Consider the following 19,512-nt stretch of genomic DNA (forward strand, 5'->3'; position numbering starts at 1 on the left):
AAGGTATCCCCAACAGGACCTCATCAATTCCCTCAGGAATGATGAGCAGAGATATAATCTCCTGATGGGATGGCGACATGGACAGAGTAAAAGAGATGGTCTGGTATGTTAACTGTGAGGGCAGTGTCGACCCATTCACCACTCGTACCATTACTGGTTGAGCTAGCATTACCAGGGGTATTGCATGACGTTGGGCGAAGGCAGAAGACATAAAATTGCCCTCTGCCCCAGAATCCACGCAGAGATCTACCAAGTGGGAGGATGAGCCTATAGTAATTGTCCCCTTAAAGGACAATTTGGAGGCAAACGTCGCCGTGTCTAGTATACCTCCACCTACTACCACTAGATGCTGACGTTTCCTCGACCGCTGGGGACATCTGGTGGCAAGATGCCCTGACTGCTGGCAAACATGACAGACTTTGAGTGCACAAACGGTCCAGGACTTAGATCCCGCTCTTGACACTTCCATGGCCTCATGTGACTCAGGGACCAGGACTGAGAATTCCAGAGGTTTGGCGAAGGTGGGAGCCAGCCAAAACCTCTGCCTACACTGGGCTCGCTCTAACCTCCGCTCGTTAAAACGGAGGTCAATACGAGTGGAGACAGTTATTAACTCCTCCAGTATGGCAGCAATCTCCCTAGTGGCCAGAGCGTCCTTCACTTGGTCAGCCAGCCCCCTCCAATATATGGGGATAAGAGCTTTATCCGACCACTCCAGCTCAGATGCTATGGTACGGAAGAGGACAGCAAAATGGCTGACCAAGGACAAACCCTGAGTCAATGACAGCAGTTGGAGCGCCGTGTCATGGGTGACTCGAGGTCCTAAAAAGACCTGTTTCAGAGTGCTCAGGAACAACGGAGCACTCTGCACCACATGATCGCCACGCTCCCACAGCGGTGTAGCCCATTCCAACGCCCTGTCCGACAAGAGAGACACAATAAATCCCACCTTTGCCCGCTCTGTGGGAAAACATGCAGCTAGGAGCTCGAAGTAAATAGAGCACTGACTCACAAATCCCCAACAAGATTTACTATCTCCAGAAAATTTTTCTGGTAGCGGGAGGCGAGATAATGTCGAAACAGGGGTGGCAGTGGACAAGGTTGCTGCAGCCACGCTAGCAGCCTGTACAGCAACTGAGGTAACATCTACAGCTGAGGTTGTGCTCTCGAGAGCCGCCAACCTACCCTCCAGCTGCTGGATATACCGCAAGGATTGCTGAATGTCAACCATTTACTAGCCAGACCCTGGCGCTAGTATTGTCTTAGGGCTAGCGGAATGCACCGAGTAAATATAGATGATTTACTGTTATAGATGCGTTCGCAGCCTGGGGTCCACCGTGCAGGAGAACCTGCTGCTAGCAAATGGCAGCACTATATGGCAGTATGAACTAGCTCTGTTATTTCACAGAGTAGCCGTGAAAGTAAAGCACTGCGCCCTGTTAGACTTCACAGAGGCACAGGCTAACTACCCAACTGAGAGCAGTCAGTGGTCATGCATACACACAAAACTCCTCGCCGGAGGTGCCAGCATTCTAGGGGTTTATTTCAGCCAGGTCCCTGAATACACACAAACACAATTTCCTCGCCGGAGGTGCCAGCATTCTAGGGGCTTATTTCAGCCGGGTCCCTGAACACAATCTTACATGACCACACTGGCGCAAAGCACATAACTTACAAAGATACTAGCGCATGGCCGTGCGGCCATGCGAGCTTTAAATAGTTGCAGCAAGTGCATGACTTTCCTAGAAGGACCAATGAGAGGCTGCCACAGAGCATGAGCACCTACAGGACCTTCCTGAAGGACCAATGGATTTAGCTGCAGTATCTGAACATGTAACCCTCCATCTCCACTGAGAGATCTTACTCTGGGCATGCTCAGAACGAGAAAAGCAGGACTTAGTCCTAGAAGCGTTTGCTCGCCGCTGCCCAGCACTGGCTTCAATGGCAGAAGCAGGAAAATCAGCAGTTACTCTTTGTACAGAGTCAGACTGAGCAAGATGCTGGGACTGACGTCTCCGCTGAGCAGGCTCCACTGCGGCAGGATAAGAATGGGAGACCACAGCGGAAATGGCCCGAGATTGCCCCTTTGCAGAAGCGGGAACTCGACCCCTAACACACTTAGTGCCAATTTAAATCTCCCTTTTTTTGGGGGGAGACTGCAACAAAACTCAGGTCCAGTGTATTACACTACACAAAGTAAGTGGCAGAACGTGGCTGGAAGATGTACGACAAACTTACAGAACTGTGACGTAGATCCACTTAGTGCCAATTTAAATCTCCCTTTTTTTGGGGGGAGACTGCAACAAAACTCAGGCCCAGTGTATTACACTACAAAATGTAAGTGGCAGAACGTGGCTGAAAGATATATATATATATATATATATATATATATAAAGAGCTGTAGTGCAATTTCAATCTCCGTACAATGATCTCAGGACAAGTATGGCAGCAATAAAAATGACTGCTGCACACAAAAGTGTGGACAAAGAAACAAGAGAACTGTGCAGAAAGGAGCAACAGGATTTTTGCTTTTAAAAAAGCAGTTGGTTTGCACAGCGGCGTACACACAGCAATGCAGCTATCAGGGAGCCATATAGGGCAGCCTAATAAGCTACAGAGCTGATGCACAAAAAAATAAACTCCACTGTCCCTGCAAAGAAAAGGTGGTGTTGGACAGTGGAAATCGCTACAGCACAAGCAGTTTCGGGGTTAATCTTCCCTCCCTAACTATATCTCTTCTTCTGATGAAGCTGCAGCAACCTCTCCCTATGCTAAGATCGGCAGAAGTAAGATGGCGGTCGGCGTGCACGCCCCTTTATAGCCCCTGTGACGCCGCAGAAAGCAAGCCAATCACTGTAATGCCCTAATCTAAGATGGTGGGGACTGAGACCCATGTCATCACGCTGTCCACACTCTGCGTCCTCCTTCATTGGATGAGAAATGGCACTGAAAGCGTCATACGAAACGCGACTTTGGCGCGAAGATCGCCGACCTCATGGCCGATCCCGCACTAGGATCGGGTTCGGTTTCACGAAACCCGACTTTGGCGAAAGTCGGCGATTTTTGAATTTGTCCGATCCGTTTCGCTCAACCCTAGTTCTTAGGCCTCCAGGACTTTAATTTCCATCTAGAGAATAGACCTGGGAAATTATACAATAACGTGGATGATGTCTCACAAATTCACTGTTTAGTGTCTGAAGGTGCCAACATCCCCAACTTTTTCACAGACTATGAGTAGTCAACTGGTCACTGCAAATACCATCATTGTGAAGGCTGCTTTTAGAAAAAGGACTCTGTTCTGGTAAATAGTGTAGATGTTTTGCATAAAGTCATAGAGATAGTGGTTAGCTAGTTGGGTCAACCCTTTAAACAGAGGTTAGGTTCACTTTTTTAGGGACACAAAAGGAAGATAATTAATAAGCAAAAGTGTTTTGTAGTACATCCAGAGATTGATTTTTGTGGACCATGGGGAAAGCATATATACACAAAATCACATTTCCGTAGGTTTTGCTACTCTGTACAATCTGGTTGATATATATTCCTTTACAGTTTGTATAAAAAGTATATAATTGTACACTTATGGCTTTAATCAATATCAAAAAATCCCAACAGAGTCTGTCTTTTCATCACTGAACTAGGCAGATAGACATAATCATTACTTGATCTTCAGAAGAATCTTCAATTGATGCTGCATTTGCTCCACATGCAGTGGCTTTCTTAACAGCTTTCTACTGCTACATACATTTTATGGATTTTCTATTTTTAGACAGCTCAGAAATTTAATTGTGTTATTAGCCACCTGCTGCATGCTGAATTTTACTGTAAGACATCTCTAATAGAATATAAGTATATAATCAGAAATGTACAGTATCTAAAAATATTAGTCATTTATTCACATTTAGTATGTCACATTCAATGACTGTCACAGGTTACCTACAAATGGTACGTAATAGCTCTATATCACAGATAATGCTCATAAAAAGCTGAATTCAATAATGCTTAGGTTTTACCCAGGTGCACTAAAAGCAGATAAGATGTCAATGTGTTATGTAAGAGGCTTGATTATATTGATGGGTAAATGCTCATCTATAAGCTCTTGTTTCCTAATAACCCTTGTAATGTGAATCGGCACAAATGGTAAAAGTTAACTGTGCGTTATAATTGCAATCACTTTTGTACAATCACTGTGCATCTTCCTTTTAGGCAAGTATATTGCTATGAATCCTTCTACAAGTTAACAAACTTTATTGGGATCATTAGGAAAAAAAATTATATTGAGCCAAATCCAGTTTGCTAATGCAAATATACTCTACGTCTAAGGCCATGTTCACACATTCAGTAATTTATCAGTATTTCAGATGAGTATTTGTAAGCCCAAACTAGGACTGGGTGAAAAATACAGAAGTGGTTCTCGGCAGTGTGGGGACTCTCGATGCTGAGGGGAGAGTCAATTCCTCCTTCCTCCCTTCATCTGTTGGGGCCAGTGCCCGTGACAATACCACAGACTATCACCGCCAGCACCAGGTTCACCAGAGGACACCACCATCATCAGGACCACAAGAGGACACCGTTAATGCTAGAGACGTTTCCCCCATTTTTTTCACAGAACTGTAACATATCCTTTTTTTTTGTCACGTAATCTAAACTTCCTCAGTCACGAGCAGGAACACACCCATGGCTGATGCCCAAAGTGTTGAGTATTATTTGTATTATTCTCCCCTGTTCGTTAAAAATCCTTCCCCCTATTAGTTGTCTCTGTATTAGGTATAACCTTGCTCCTTGTGTACATATCTCCCTGCGAGGAGTAACTGCTGCTTATTAAACCCCTTGTTAACCCTGGGTCTGCCTCCTGTCCATCTCTGCATCCCGCAACCTGCTTATATAAGTGCCATATTTTTCATCAATAACATATATGTTTTATCAAGAAAACCTCTTGGCAAAAAGTGAGTGAGTTTTATAGTCTAGAGGCAGCTTCCTGTGATGGAGAAGAACGCAGATGCTGCATCTTTCACAGTCATTAAGAGATCTGCTCTTTCTTCTCCTGCCCTACATTGATCTATGTGATCGATGCAGGGCATAAGAGGAAGATACAGAGACCTGCAGCTAAAGGACTGACCTTCCAATCTGATTAACCCTGCTGTTGTCTTTGGTCTGGGGACACCAATTTTGAACTTTGGTATTTTTTGGGGTGTTCAAGATGCGGTTCTGAAACTTGTGGTTGATTGACTTAAATGAGGATGGGTCGGTCGGCCACGGGTTTCAGAGCCGCATCTTGAATATTTTAAAGAATATTGAAGTTCAAGGTCGGTCGTTTTTGACTGAAGACAACAGCAGGGTTAACTGAACAACCTTGTCATGTGATTAGTCATTTCTGCAAGATTACCACCACATAGTTACCCAATAACACCACCATACTGATCATTATAAAAAACTACAATACTATCTCTAATATTACAACCAGTTACCATTATATACAGGACGTCTGCAGATCATATAGGTGTACATAGTAAAGGTAAATCCAGTGACGTAACAATAATGCCTTCAAATTGCAGTCATTCATTTTCGCTCTTCTGCCTCGTTCGGCGCAGACCGCTTTGACTTCTTCCAACCAGGATTCATCTCAGCAGAACGTTTTGTCTCTGCAGAAAGTAACACTCATTCATCTATGACTAATTGCTTTTATAGTACTTCCCATATTTTCCCCTACTTCTACTCTGTGACAGATTAAGAATAGTAATGCTATAGAATTGACCCTATGCCCTCCACAATAATAGTACCTTCCTTTTGTTCCCCCCTACTGTATATTACAGCAGTGATGTCTCCCTTTTTGACATTCCTCACAGTAGAAATGCCCTCTTCTGTGGTCTTCGTACAATATTGATGCACATGTCCATGTTTTGTGGTCCCCATGTAATAAGAAAAAATCCTTTTTTGGCTCAAATACAGTATTAAGGTCTGCCTTTGCTTAAATATAACAATAATGCCCCATCACCAGCGCAATCAAAACAGTAGTAACATACACCATTTCTGCCATCATAAAGTAATAGCATTCAAATTTTATGGCATAATACAATTGGAATATTCAATATTGCGGCTCCGTATATTAATGTAATGTCCACCAAATGGCCGTAAACCGTACTTTTGTCTCCCATCCGTCTCCCAATTTGTAATAATGTCCCCTGCCCTGGCCCCCATCCTACAATAACGTAATAGATTTATTGATGATTTTGTATCTTCTTTGGTTAAACATACATGCAAAAAAACTGTAGTAAAAGGCCAGTTAACACTGCTCCAAATATACAGTTGATATACAGTTGTGTGAAAAAGTGTTTTCCCTCTTCCTGATTTCATATCCTTTTGCAGCGTTGTAATGCTTCAGATCACCAAACAAACTTAAATATTAGACAAAGATAACACAAGTAAACACAAAATGCAGTTTTTAAATGAATGTCTTTAATATTAATGAAAAATGAAATCCAAACCTATTGAGCCCTGTGTGAAAAAGTGATTGTCCCCAAAATCTAAAAACTGTTGGGCCACCGATAGCAGCAATAACTGCAATCATGCATTTGCAATATCTGGCAATGAGTCTTTCACAACGCAATAGTGGAATTTTGGTCCACTCTTCTTTGCAGAATTGTTGTAATTCAGCCACATTGGATGGTTTCCGAGCATGAAACACCTTTTTAAGGTCATACCACAGCATCTCAATTGGAATAAGGTCAGGACTTTGACTAGACCACTCCATAGGAAATCAGGAAGTGGGCAAACACTTTTTCACACAACTGTACCTCGTTACCTCGTGACTGGAGTTTTCATTTTTAATTAAAATGATTTTTCCAGGGATTATAACATAATTTCAAAAATATCCAGCATTCTTGTATCCCTTGAATGAGACATATTTTTTGGACTTCTGCATATATACAGTAAACAGTGGTGCGCTTGAATTATTGTTATCATTATTTATTATTATAGCGCTTTTCATTCCATGGCACTTTACGTATGAGGAGGGGTATACATAATAAAAAACAGGTACAATAATCTTAATCAATACAAGTCAAAACTGATACAGGAGGAGAGAGGACCCTGCCCACAAGGGCTCACAATCTACAAAGGTTGGGTGAGGGTACAATAGGCGAGGGCAGAGCTGGTCGTGTAGCAGTTTGGTGGATCGGTGGTTGCATCAGGTTGTAGGCTTGTCGGAAAAGGTGGGTCTTCAGGTTCTTTTTGAAGGTTTCCACAGCAGGCGAGAGTCTGATATGTTGGGGTAGAGCAGTGTTCCCCAACTCCAGTCCTCAAGATCCACCAACAGGTCATGTTTTCAGGATTTCCTTGGTATTGCACAGGTGATGCAATTATCACCTGTGCAATACTAAGAAAATCCCGAAAGCATGACCTGTTGGTGGCTCTTGAGGACCGGAGTTGGGGAACACTGTGGTAGAGAGTTCTAGAGAAGGTGGGATTGTATGTTTCAAGCTAAGGTGGCTATAGTCAGAGATTAAAATGAATGCCTAAATAAACCTCTTACAAAATAATACATAGTTATCTACAGTTGTGCCCACCATAACTTTTTTGTTGAAGTCTCCAGGTTTTTACAATTCAAATTTAATACTTTATCATGAGTCCACCACCAGATATAACTAGTTTAACACAAAAAGAAGTAAACTTGCATCTGAGCAAATTAAACATTGACAATTACCCTGGCCCACACTGCTTTCATCCCCGAATACTGAAGCAATTGATCTCAGTAATTGACAGACTGCTGCATCTCATATTCTTATACTCTCTTGTAACAAGGGTGGTGCCACAGACTTGGAGGATGGCTGATGTGGTTCCAATATTTAAGAACGGCAAGAAAGTGGATCCAGGCAACTACTGTCCAGTATGTCTGACATCGGTAGTGTGCAAATAAGACCTGCAGAGATATATTGCAGAGAATAATATAATGAATGACAACCATCATGGATTCATGAAAGATAGGTTTTGTCTAATTAACATTTTGGGTTTCTATGAGAAGGTAAATGCAAATCTGGATGTTGGCATTGCGCCTGATGTTATTTACCTGGACTTTGCAAAGGCATTTGATACTGTTCAACATAACAGTCTTATACTGAAGCTTAAGAAGCAAGGACTATGGGAAAATATATACGGTATAAATGGATAGGGAATTGCCTAAATGACAGGAAACAAAAGGGAGATAGTCAGCAGTGGGTACCTCAGGGATCTGTCCTAGGATCAATTCTTTTTAATCTCTTTATTAATGACCTATTGGATAGGTTTGAGCATAATTGAGAGGATTGAGACTTTGCAATATTGCAAAACGATATAGATAAGATAACTGGATGGGCAAACACTTATCAAATGAGGTTCAATGTATATAAATGTAGAGTAATGCACCTAAGACAGAGTAATCCTATAACTGCATGTGCATTAAATGGGAGTATACTACAGAAAAGGAGAAGGACTTGATCACTCTGGTTACAAGTAAACTGAGCAGCAGTACAGTTAGATTCAGTTCAAAGGCGGGCAACTTGATTATTACAACAAATGGAAGGCCTCTCATATGATGAAAGGTTGGAAACGTTGGGCTTGTTTAGAATAGAAAAAAGATACCTCAGACAGGGCCGGCGTCAGCACCCGGCGCACCTGGGCAAATGCCGGGGCCCTGGGGAGAGAGGGGTGCCCACTCACTGTCATAGATACAAATGGGAGAGCAGAGCAGGAGATAACATGCTCTCTCCGCCCACAAAGTTACTGCTGGCTGCGTTCTCTTAACCCCTATGTGCCCGCTCTGACACAAGCATCTTCTCACTCAGTCAGTGCAGCCAGGCAGGCACACATAGGGGTTAAGAGAAGGCAGCCAGTGTGACATTGTTTGTGGGCGGAGAGAGCACGTTCTCTGCTCTGATCTCCGCCCCTGGCTGGCTGCCGTGCTGCTGAAGTTATGAGGCAGATTCAGGAGGAGCTCCTAGTCCTACCAGTGCCTGAGTGAGTGGCGCTGCTATATACTATGTGGGCTGCGCTGCTATATACTACGTGGGCTGCGCTGCTATATACGTGGGCTGCGCTGCTATATACTACGTGGGCTGCGCTGCTATATACTATGTGGGCTGCGCTGCTATATACTACATGGGCTGCGCTGCTATATACTACGTGGGCTGCGCTGCTATATACTACGTGGGCTGCGCTGCTATATACTACATGGGCTGCTATATACTACGTGGGCTGCGCTGCTATATACTACGTGGGCTGTGCTATATACTACATGGGCTGCTATATGCTGCGTGGGCTGCTATATACTACATGGGCTGCTATATACTACGTGGGCAGTGTTATATACTACATGGCTGTGTTTATATACGATCATGAATCAGGGTATGTGTTAAAGGGGGGGCCCACTGAGACTCTTTTGCCCGGGGCCCTCAAAAACCTGGAGCCGGCCCTGGCCTCAGAGAAGACCTCATTTACATGTTGTGACAAAGTCACTGGCAAAGTGATGGAGGGGAGATATGTTTCATGGACACTATTAGCTTCAGTGATAGGAACCCAGAAGTTTCTTCCAGCACATTAACTCAGCCATTTTGTTTAGGAGCTGGATTTTTGTGGACAACCATACAGTGGGTGGGAAGTAGTTCATCTTATCTCAATCCAAGGGTGTGGTCTGGGTTTTAAATAGAAGGCCCCCTGAGGTGTACAGAGTTCAGCATCTGGAGAGGAACACTCCAGAGAAGTGATTGTGTTTATGCTAAAATGTAAACTGTGAGTCTTGCTAAGCCTTAGCGGGATGATCCCTACTACCACAAGGACTGTGCTTCGTCATACTACTTTGTTTTGTTTTTCTGTTTTTGCCCAGAGTGTTGTTTTTACTTTTGCTTCAGCTTGGTTTATGCTGCATATGGTAAACCAAGGAAGATCTTAAAGAGACAGTGTTCCCGTGTTTACCTTTGTGTACAGCTGAGTGAGACGATCTACCTCAATGTATAAAAATATGTGTAGTCAATGCAAAGGACTGGATCATGACTCATTCCTCCCAAAGGCCATACCAAGGAACAGGGGGCATTCATTATGGGTGAAAGAAAGGCGATTCCAGCAGCTAAAAACCAAAGGGCTCTTTACAGGTAGCACTTTATTCAGCTTCCTATGACCTACATGCCTATGTATATAGACAGCTTACGAAGGTTGATCCTACTGACAAATTAACTTTAAAAAAACAAATGGACAAATAGGCAGCTCAGTTGGACAATTTGTTTAAAAAAGAATCTAATTATACTCACAGATTCCAGCTTATCTTAAAAGGCATATAAAATCACAAATAACATGTGGTGTAAGGTTTTTAGAATATTTGCCATATCTGTTGTTATTTTCAATAGAATCTAGTTTTTCGTGTCGGCCATTTTGCTTTTGTCCTGCTGTATCTACCTTGCTCTTAACCAGCATGGAGTTCTCAGTTTCTATGTTTCTGCCTTGTTCTCTTCCACTTGCCCCTTGTTTAATCAGTGCTTCAGAATCAAGTCTGCAGTTTACCTGTCATCTTGCTCCTGGATGTCTTGGACCTGTTATCCTAACCATCTTCTGCTTCTGATCCTTGGACATGTGTGGACACAGGAATCCCTCAGCTTACCATCAACATTGGCAAGGGAAGTAGAGAGAGAGACTTTAAACTATTTCTGTGACTAGATGGTTTATTCCTGCCTGTCTTGTCTCCTGCCTGCAACTGTTTTACCCTTACTTGTATGATGTAATACAAGAACTACTTAAACAAGCCTGTGTCTTCTGTGTTTCCTTGCACCCAAGCACAAGACTCTATACAGATTGTATTTTATATTTGACATGTGGAATGCTAATGAAGATAAATATTGAATGTGAAACATAGTAATGTATCTTCCCTTTTCTCGTAATCTTTTGAGCTCACATGTAAAACGTGTTAAATACCTAAACAATTTTCATGACAAAATTTCTTTCTTAATGTTCTTTTTGATCATTATAAGAAACAATATATATAATATTGATGGATTTACTAACAGAGGCCAAATTGTTAATCTCAAAACTTTGAGAGTTCGTTAGTCAGAAAATGAATGAACGAGAGAAATGAGCAATACTTTATAAAGACAACAGAAGCTATTGATATGCACTCCATTAATAACTTTAACTAAATGAGTAAAACAACAAAGGTTTTGCACTTCTATATTGTCCTACTCAAGGTCATTGCAATTATGGTAATAAACTATTTTAGTTATCAGCCATCAATTGAATAAACACAAAGTGACAACAGTTTTGTCATGCTGCTAACACATACCATTATTCCTTTGCTTCTGAAGATTTTTGCTACTGTTACATCCAACCATAAAAACAGATGCAATTTTGTCAGCATTGAAAATATGTCTAGATTTGTTTTTTATTGTTCATTAAGATATTTATATCTTATAATATATTATTATAATCTTGATATATCAAAACAGAGATATACAGTCATGGCCAAAGTTGTTGGCACCCTAGAAATTGTTTCAGTAAATGTAGTTTTTCTCGCATAAAGTTATTGCAATTAGACATGTTTTGTTATACACATGTTTATTTCCTTTGTGTCTATTGAAACAAAAAGACAAAAAAGCGAATTGGACCAAAACTGGAATTTTGGACCAGTCTTTTTTCTCCGACCGCAGAAACTTCTTCTTTACACGTTCCAGTCAAGCTGAGTGAGATCCCATCAGCTGTTATGGAAGTAGACATGCTTGATATTTTTGACCAATCTCAGAGAACAAGCAAACCAAAACTCTACCAATCCACCATAACATCTCCGCCTGCACCATGCTCATGGTCCAGCAGTTTGTTCAGTTCACTGTACTCCTCCCTCTCTCAGCACTAGCCCACACTCCCGCAGTTGTGGTCATGTAAAAGATTGTGTCATACTACACATGACAAAGCTATAAGGTTGAACGCCACCATCTTCAATCTGTTGGCCATGGAAATTCTGCCTTTCCGCTGGTAGATGTAGATACAGACTGTTTCCGAAAGCTGAGGCCGTTGCTGTCATCAGTACCAGCTATGCCTCCGCTACACCAGCATGTCACAGACAATATCACCCATTCCTTGACTAAATCTAAGTCTGCCAGGATGCATGTCACCACAGACACTTGGATGAGTAAGCATGGCCAGGGGCATTACATATAGCTGACTGGGCACTGGGTGACTCTTATGGCTGTGGGGGCAGGCGGGGAAAGGGCTGGTCCACAAGTCTTGGAATCTCAAAGGTTTGCAGGACAAACCTATATATTTCACACTTCCTCCAATGCTTCTGCCTTCTCCACCACTTCTAGGGTCTCCACCTGCACCTTCAACCTCTGGCTTAATGAGGCAAGCGTTCCAACAGTGCAGAGCGAATCCCCATTATTTCTGTACTTTGCAACCAGGGCTCACTGCAGTCAGGCAGTGTTAAAATTGGTATGCCTTGGAGATCACAGTCCTAAGCTAAAGAGTTGTGGACAGCTCTACTGGCTGAGTTTGAGCAATGGCTGTCTCCGCTGAACCTGTTGACGGCAAGCTCACACGTGCCTTGCATGGCTCATGTCCTCAATCTAGTGGTAAAGCGTTTTCTCCGCTATCCTCACCTGGGAGAGCTGCTGCAGAAAGCATGGAAGCTGTGTTCTCACTTCCACCATTCGCACCCCTCAGGTCATCGACTTGCATCGATACAGAGGTCTTTGTCATTTCAGTTAACAGGTTGATATGCAATGTGCCAACATGGTGGAATTCCACTCTGTACATTTTGCAGTGACTGTGGCAGCAGTAGTGAGACCTAATGCAGTATGTCATCTTGTATAGCATGGGCCATTGCGGTACGGATGTAGCGCATATCACATTTGCGGTGTGGGCACAGATTAAAGAACTTTGCACACTACTGCACAGTTTCTAAATGGCTACTAAAATGGTGAGCGCTGACGATGCCATCATCAGCAGCATCACTATTCCAGTCATCATTATAGCTCCAACGAAGTATAAATCCGCACAGCGGGGAAGCCCACTCAGTGTACAGGTATGGCATTAACTGATACTGCAGGCATATATACAGCAGTAATTGCTCCGTGAGTAGGGTGCCACTCCAAAGAAATTAGCCACAATGGATACAAAAATTGAAGAAAACGGATGGCACACATCGGTTAAAAAAACTTCTTTATTCCAATACTTGAAAACATTGGCATCGGGAGGATGGGAGCTGGAGTGGAATGGACGGCAGCCATTTTGCGCTGCAGTGGCGCTTCTACTAGTGACCACTATAAGAAGTGCCACTGCGGCACGAAAAGGCTGTCGTTCATTCCACTCCTGCTCCCATCCTCCCGACGCCAATGTTTTCAAGTATTGGAATAAAGAAGTTAGTTTTTTAACAGAGTGCCATCCGTTTACTTACATTTTTGTATCCCAGTCATCATTATGCTGGAGCATACTTTGAACTGCCTACGGGATGAGGTGGTGGTCACTGAGGAAGAGGAGGAAGCAGAGGAGGATGCAGAATGGATAACATTGTCTCAAAGTTCCAGACTGTCGTCACACAGGCGAGTGCCAAAGGAGCGTGGATTACTGTGATCGAGGGGTATGGTAAAAAAAGACAAACTGATAGTGAAGGTGCAAGAGCCGAGGAGCAAATGGAGGAGGAAGAGGTGAAGGGTGAGCATTTGTCAGGAGATGAAGAGGATAATCATCCCCTCTTTGTTGGTCATGGTTGGCGGGAGGGGATGGAGGAAACAAGAATCAGTGTTACCCAGCCACCCACACAGCATGGGCTTGGACCTCATGGAAGAGCCTGACATATGAGTGCCTTCTTGCTGTACTATCTGCAACATGATCCCCGTATAGTTATGATTCGAAATAGTGCTGACTACTGGGTTGCCACTGTGTTATCCCTGGAAATAGGTCAGCGAATGCTGGAATATCGAAACACGCTTTTACACAACCTTAAGAGAGGTTTTCTCCAAGGCAGCAGTGAGGCACACAGTGTGCCTCACAGCTCTATAGACTTCCAACCTCCGGCATGTCAATTCGTCAATGCCAAAACATTAGCTGATGTAGTGTAAGTGGCAGAATCAATTACTGTGAGTCCTTTGACACATTTTTTAGACCAGCTCATGTACCATTACAACAGAATCCAAGTATGGATAGGATGGTGCAGGTGTATCTAGAATTTAATATCAATACCATCAGGGAGGCTTTGGATCCTTTCAAATTTTGGTCTTTCAGAGTGGATGAGTGGCCTGAACTCACCTTAAAAGGCTTTGGAGGTTTTATCACGCCCGGCAATCAGCGTTCTCCCAGAACGTGTCTTCAGCGCTGCTGATGGTGTCCTGATGTATAAGATCAGCAGGCTGTTCCCTGAAAGTGTAGACCGCCTAACTTTCATCAAGATAAACAAGTCATGGATCTTCAAGGAATTTTGTTCCCCAGTCACAGACTGTACAGACTGTACAGACTAGACGATTTTGAAGTTTTTACTGTGCTGCACTGATATCGCCTAAATGCAGTCTGTGATATCTCTAGTGTGGCTTTTGCACCTGCTGTTGCTGCTGCTGTAGATGTTAACACATATTTGTGGAAATCTAAACAATCATGGTTGGTCTCCATCTGCTGGGCTGGCTGTAGAGGAAGAGGTGTCAGTCCTAATTATACTATTTCTACTCTGGTGAAATTGATGCCATTTTGGTGGTGTCTGCCACTAACTTATTTGAAGTATGGAGAGTCCTAATTGGGTCTTTCCATCTGCTGGGTTAGCTGTAGTGGAAGAGATATTGCTCTCCATTACACTATTTCAACTCTGGTGAAAATTATGCCGCTTTGGTGATGTCTGCCCCTAATTTTTTTTAAATGTAAAGACTTCTGAGTGGGTATCTATCTATTAGGTTGGCTGTAAAATATGTGTCAGTCCGTATTATATTATTTCTACTGTGGTGAAATTGATGCCACATTGGTGGTGTCTGTACTAATTTTTGGAAATAGAAACACTCCTGGTTGAGTGTCCATCTTCTAGGTTGGCCATAGTGGAAGATGTGTCCATCCCTATTATACTATTTCTACTATGATGACATTGATGCCACTTTGTTAGTGTCTGCCACAAATTTTTGGAAATGTGAATACTCCTGGTTGAGTGTCCTGCTGGGTTGGCTGTCGTGGAAAAGATATCGTTCCCCATTATAGTATTTCTACTGTGGTGAAATTGGTGCCACTTTGGTGATGTTTGCTGGGTTGGCTGTAGTAGATGTATCAATCCCTATTATAATATTTCTACTGAGATGAAACTGATGCCACTTTGGTGGTTTCTGCCAATAATTGTTTGAATTGTTAACACTCCCGACTGGATCTACATCTGCTGGATTGACTGTAGTGGAAGACGTGTCGGTCCCAATTATACTATTTCTACTGTGGCGAAATTGATGCCACTTTAGTGGTGTTTGCCAATAATTGTTTGAAATGAGAACACTCCTGATTGGGTCTAACCATCTGCTGAGTTGGCTGTAGTGGAAGATGTGTTGGTCCCTATTATACTATTTCTACTGTGGTGAAATTCAGGGGCGGACATACCGCCGGTTCAACCGGTGCAACCGCAGTGGGGCTCAGAGCGGGAGGGGGACCGAGAGCGGGAGGGGGCCCCTGACGGCGACGGACATACACGACATTGTTGTGATACACTGTGTGGATCTTGTAATGAGCGGTACCCAGTGACCGCTGGTGAAGAAGCTGCCGTGCCCGGAGTCTGCGGAGACCATCTGTCCACAGTCCGGGAGAAGGAGCCAGGGACGCCGGGAGCAGGTGAGTATCATATTTACCTGTCCACGATCCATCCGCCAGGCGCCTCTCCGTCTTCCGCGTCCTCTGCTGTGACTGTGCAGGTCAAAGGGCGTGATGACGTATAGTGTTTGCGCCGCCCTCTGCCTGAACAGTCAGTGCGGAGAGACGGGACGGTGAGGACCAGCGGGCAAAGACGAGAGGTGAGTATGTCATTTTTTTAATTACAGCAGCAGCATTTATATGTGGCACAGCGTTATATGGAGCATCTATGGGGCCATAATGAATTGCATGGAGCATTATATGTGGTCCATATAAAGCTGTGCCGCCACATATAATGCTCCATACAATTCATTATTACCCCATAGATGCTCCATATTATGGAGCATCTATGGGGTAATAATGAATTGTATGGAGCATTATATGTGGCGGCACAGCTTTATATGGAGCATCTATGGGGCAATATTCAATAATGAATTGTATGGAGCATTATATGTGGCGGCACAGCTTTATATCGAGCATCTATGGGGCAATATTCAATAATGAATTGTATGGAGTGTTATATGTGGCAGCACAGCTTTATATGGAGCATCTATGGGGCAATTTTCAATAATGAATTGTATGGAGCATTATATGTGGCGGCACAGCTTTATATGGAGCATCTATGGGGCAATATTCAATAATGAATTGTATGGAGCATTATATGTGGCGGCACAGCTTTATATGGAGCATCTATGGGGCAATATTCAATAATGAATTGTATGGAGCATTATATGTGGCGGCACAGCTTTATATGGAGCATCTATGGGGCAATATTCAAAAATGAATTGTATGGAGCATTATATGTGGCGGCACAGCTTTACATGGAGCATCTATGGGGCAATATTCAATAATGAATTGTATGGAGCATTATATGTGGCGGCACAGCTTTATATGGAGCATCTATGGGGCAATATTCAATAATGAATTGCATGGAGCATTATATGTGGCAGCACAGCTTTATATGGAGCATCTATGGGGCCATATTCAATAATGAATTGTATGGAGCATTATGTGGCGGCACAGCTTTATATGGAGCATCTATGGGGCAATATTCAATAATGAATTGTATGGAGCATTATATGTGGCGGCACAGCTTTATATGGAGCATCTATCTGGCAATATTCAATAATGAATTGTATGGAGCATTATATGTGGCGGCACAGCTTTATATGGAGCATCTATGGGGCAATATTCAATAATGAATTGTATGGAGCATTATATGTGGCGGCACAGCTTTATATGAAGCATCTATGGGGCAATATTCAATAATGAATTGTACGGAGCAATATATGTGGCGGCACAGCTTTATATGGAGCAACTATGGGGCAATATTCAATAATGAATTGTATGGAGCATTATATGTGGCGGCACAGCTTTTCATTGGAGCATCTATGGGGCAATATTCAATAATGAATTGTATGGAGAATTATATGTGGCGGCACAGCCTTATATGGAGCATCTACGCGGCAATATTCAATAATGAATTGTATGGAGCATTATATGTGGCGGCACAGCTTTATATGGAGCATCTATGGGGCAATATTCAATAATGAATTGTATGGAGCATTATATGTGGCAGCACAGCTTTATATGGAGCATCCATGGGGCAATATTCAATAATGAATTGTATGGAGCATTATATGTGGCGGCACAGCTTTATATGGAGCATCCATGGGGCCATAATGAATTGTATGGAGCATTATATGTGGCGGCACAGCTTTATATGGAGCATCTATGGGGCCATAATGAATTGTATGGAGCATTATTGTTGTGAATTCAGCTTTTGGGCTCCCTCCGGTGGTTGTAGAGGGTAATGCAGTTGTGCCTGGACTGCAGTAGTGGACAGGTGTATCTACTAATTGCAAACCTGACTGGGGTATATAGCTTTGCAGGATCCTTTAGTCAGTGCCAGTTGTCCATTGTCCTTGAAGGATTCGCTTCCCTGCTGGTCTCTCCAGTTTGCTGTGTTTTTCTACAAAGATAAGTCCTGGCTTTGTTTTTGCTGTCCACCTGCGGTTGACCTTATAGTTCTGTGCATTTTCATGTTTTTGTCTTGTCCAGCCTAGTCTGTGAAGGATTTTTTGCAGCCTAGCTATTTCTCTGGAGATGCAGATATACCCCCCATGTCTTTAGTCAGATGTGGTGATTCGTATTTTCTGCGGTGGATATTTTCTAGTGTTTTTATACTGACCGCATAGTACTCTGTTCTATTCTTTCTTTTTAGCTAGTATGGCCTCCTATGCTAAAATCTGATTTCATATCTGCGTATGTTATTTCCCTCTCCTCTCACAGTCAATATTTGTGGGGGGCTATCTATCCTTTGGGGATTTTCTCTGAGGCACGATAGGTTTCCTGTTTCTGTCTTTAGGGGTAGTTAGATCTTAGGCTGTGCCGAGGGGTCTAGGGAGTGTTAGGTACCCCCCACGGCTACTTCTAGTTGCGCTGCTAGGTTCAGGGTTTGCGGTCAGTACAGGGACCACCTTCTCCAGAGTCCGTCTCATGCTGCTCCTAGGCCACCAGATCATAACAGTACAACTGGCCAACAATGAGTTAAACGCATCTCAGAAGAAGGAAAGGAAAGTGCTGAGCCATTTTTTTTTCTGTAGTCTGTTGTGTCTTTCCTTTCCTCTTTACCTCTGGGTGGCTACGGAGTCTAGTGTTAATATGAATGTTCATGAGTTAGTTTCTCTGGTGGATCAGCTTGCTGCTAGCGTACAGGGTATTTCAGATTTCATTGTTCAGACTCCTGCCTTAGAACCTAAGATTCCCACTCCTGATTTATTCTTTGGTGACAGATCCAAATTTTAGAGTTTCAAAAATAACTGTAAACTGTTTTTTGCATTAAGACCCCGGTCTTCTGGTGATCCTATTCAGCAGGTTAAAATCCTCATATCTCTGCTGCGTAATGACCCACAGGATTGGGCATGTTCCCTGGAATCTGGCAATCCTGCTTTGCTTAATGTTGATTTGTTCTTTCAAGCATTGGGGTTATTGTATGATGAGTAGTGTTGAGCGATACCGTCCGATATTTGAAAGTATCGGTATCGGATGGTATCGGCCGATATCTGAAAAATATCGGATATCGCCGATACCGATATCCGATACCAATACAAGTCAATGGGACACAAATATCCTGTAATGGATCCCAGGGTCTGAAGGAGAGGAAACTCTCCTTCAGGCCCTGGGATCCATATTTAAGTGTAAAATAAAGAATAAAAATAAAAAATATTGATATACTCACCCTCTGGCGCGTCCTGGTCATCACCGCTGCAACCGCCTTGCTTTCGTTCCGAAGAATGAGCGCGTTAAGGGCCTTCGATGATGTCGCGGCTTGTGATTGGTCGCTGAGCGGTCATGTGACCACTCACGCGACCAATCACAAGCCGCGACGTCATCGAAGGCCCTTTACGCGCTCATTCTTCGGAACGAAAGCAAGGCGGTTGCAGCGGTGACGACCAGGGTGCGTCAGAGGGTAAGTATATCAATATTTTTTATTTTTATTCTTTAATTTACACATTAATCTTAATCCCGATACCGATTCCCGATATCACAAAAATATCGGAACTCGGTATCGGAATTCCGATACCGCAAATATCGGCCGATACCCGATACTTGCGGTATCGGAATGCTCAACACTAATGATGAGCCTAATTCTGTGGATCAGGCTGAGAAAATCTTATTAGTCCTGTGTCAAGGTCAAGA

This window comes from Ranitomeya imitator, chromosome 1 (genome assembly GCF_032444005.1).
Source record: "Ranitomeya imitator isolate aRanImi1 chromosome 1, aRanImi1.pri, whole genome shotgun sequence".
NCBI classification, from domain to species: Eukaryota; Metazoa; Chordata; class Amphibia; order Anura; family Dendrobatidae; genus Ranitomeya; species Ranitomeya imitator.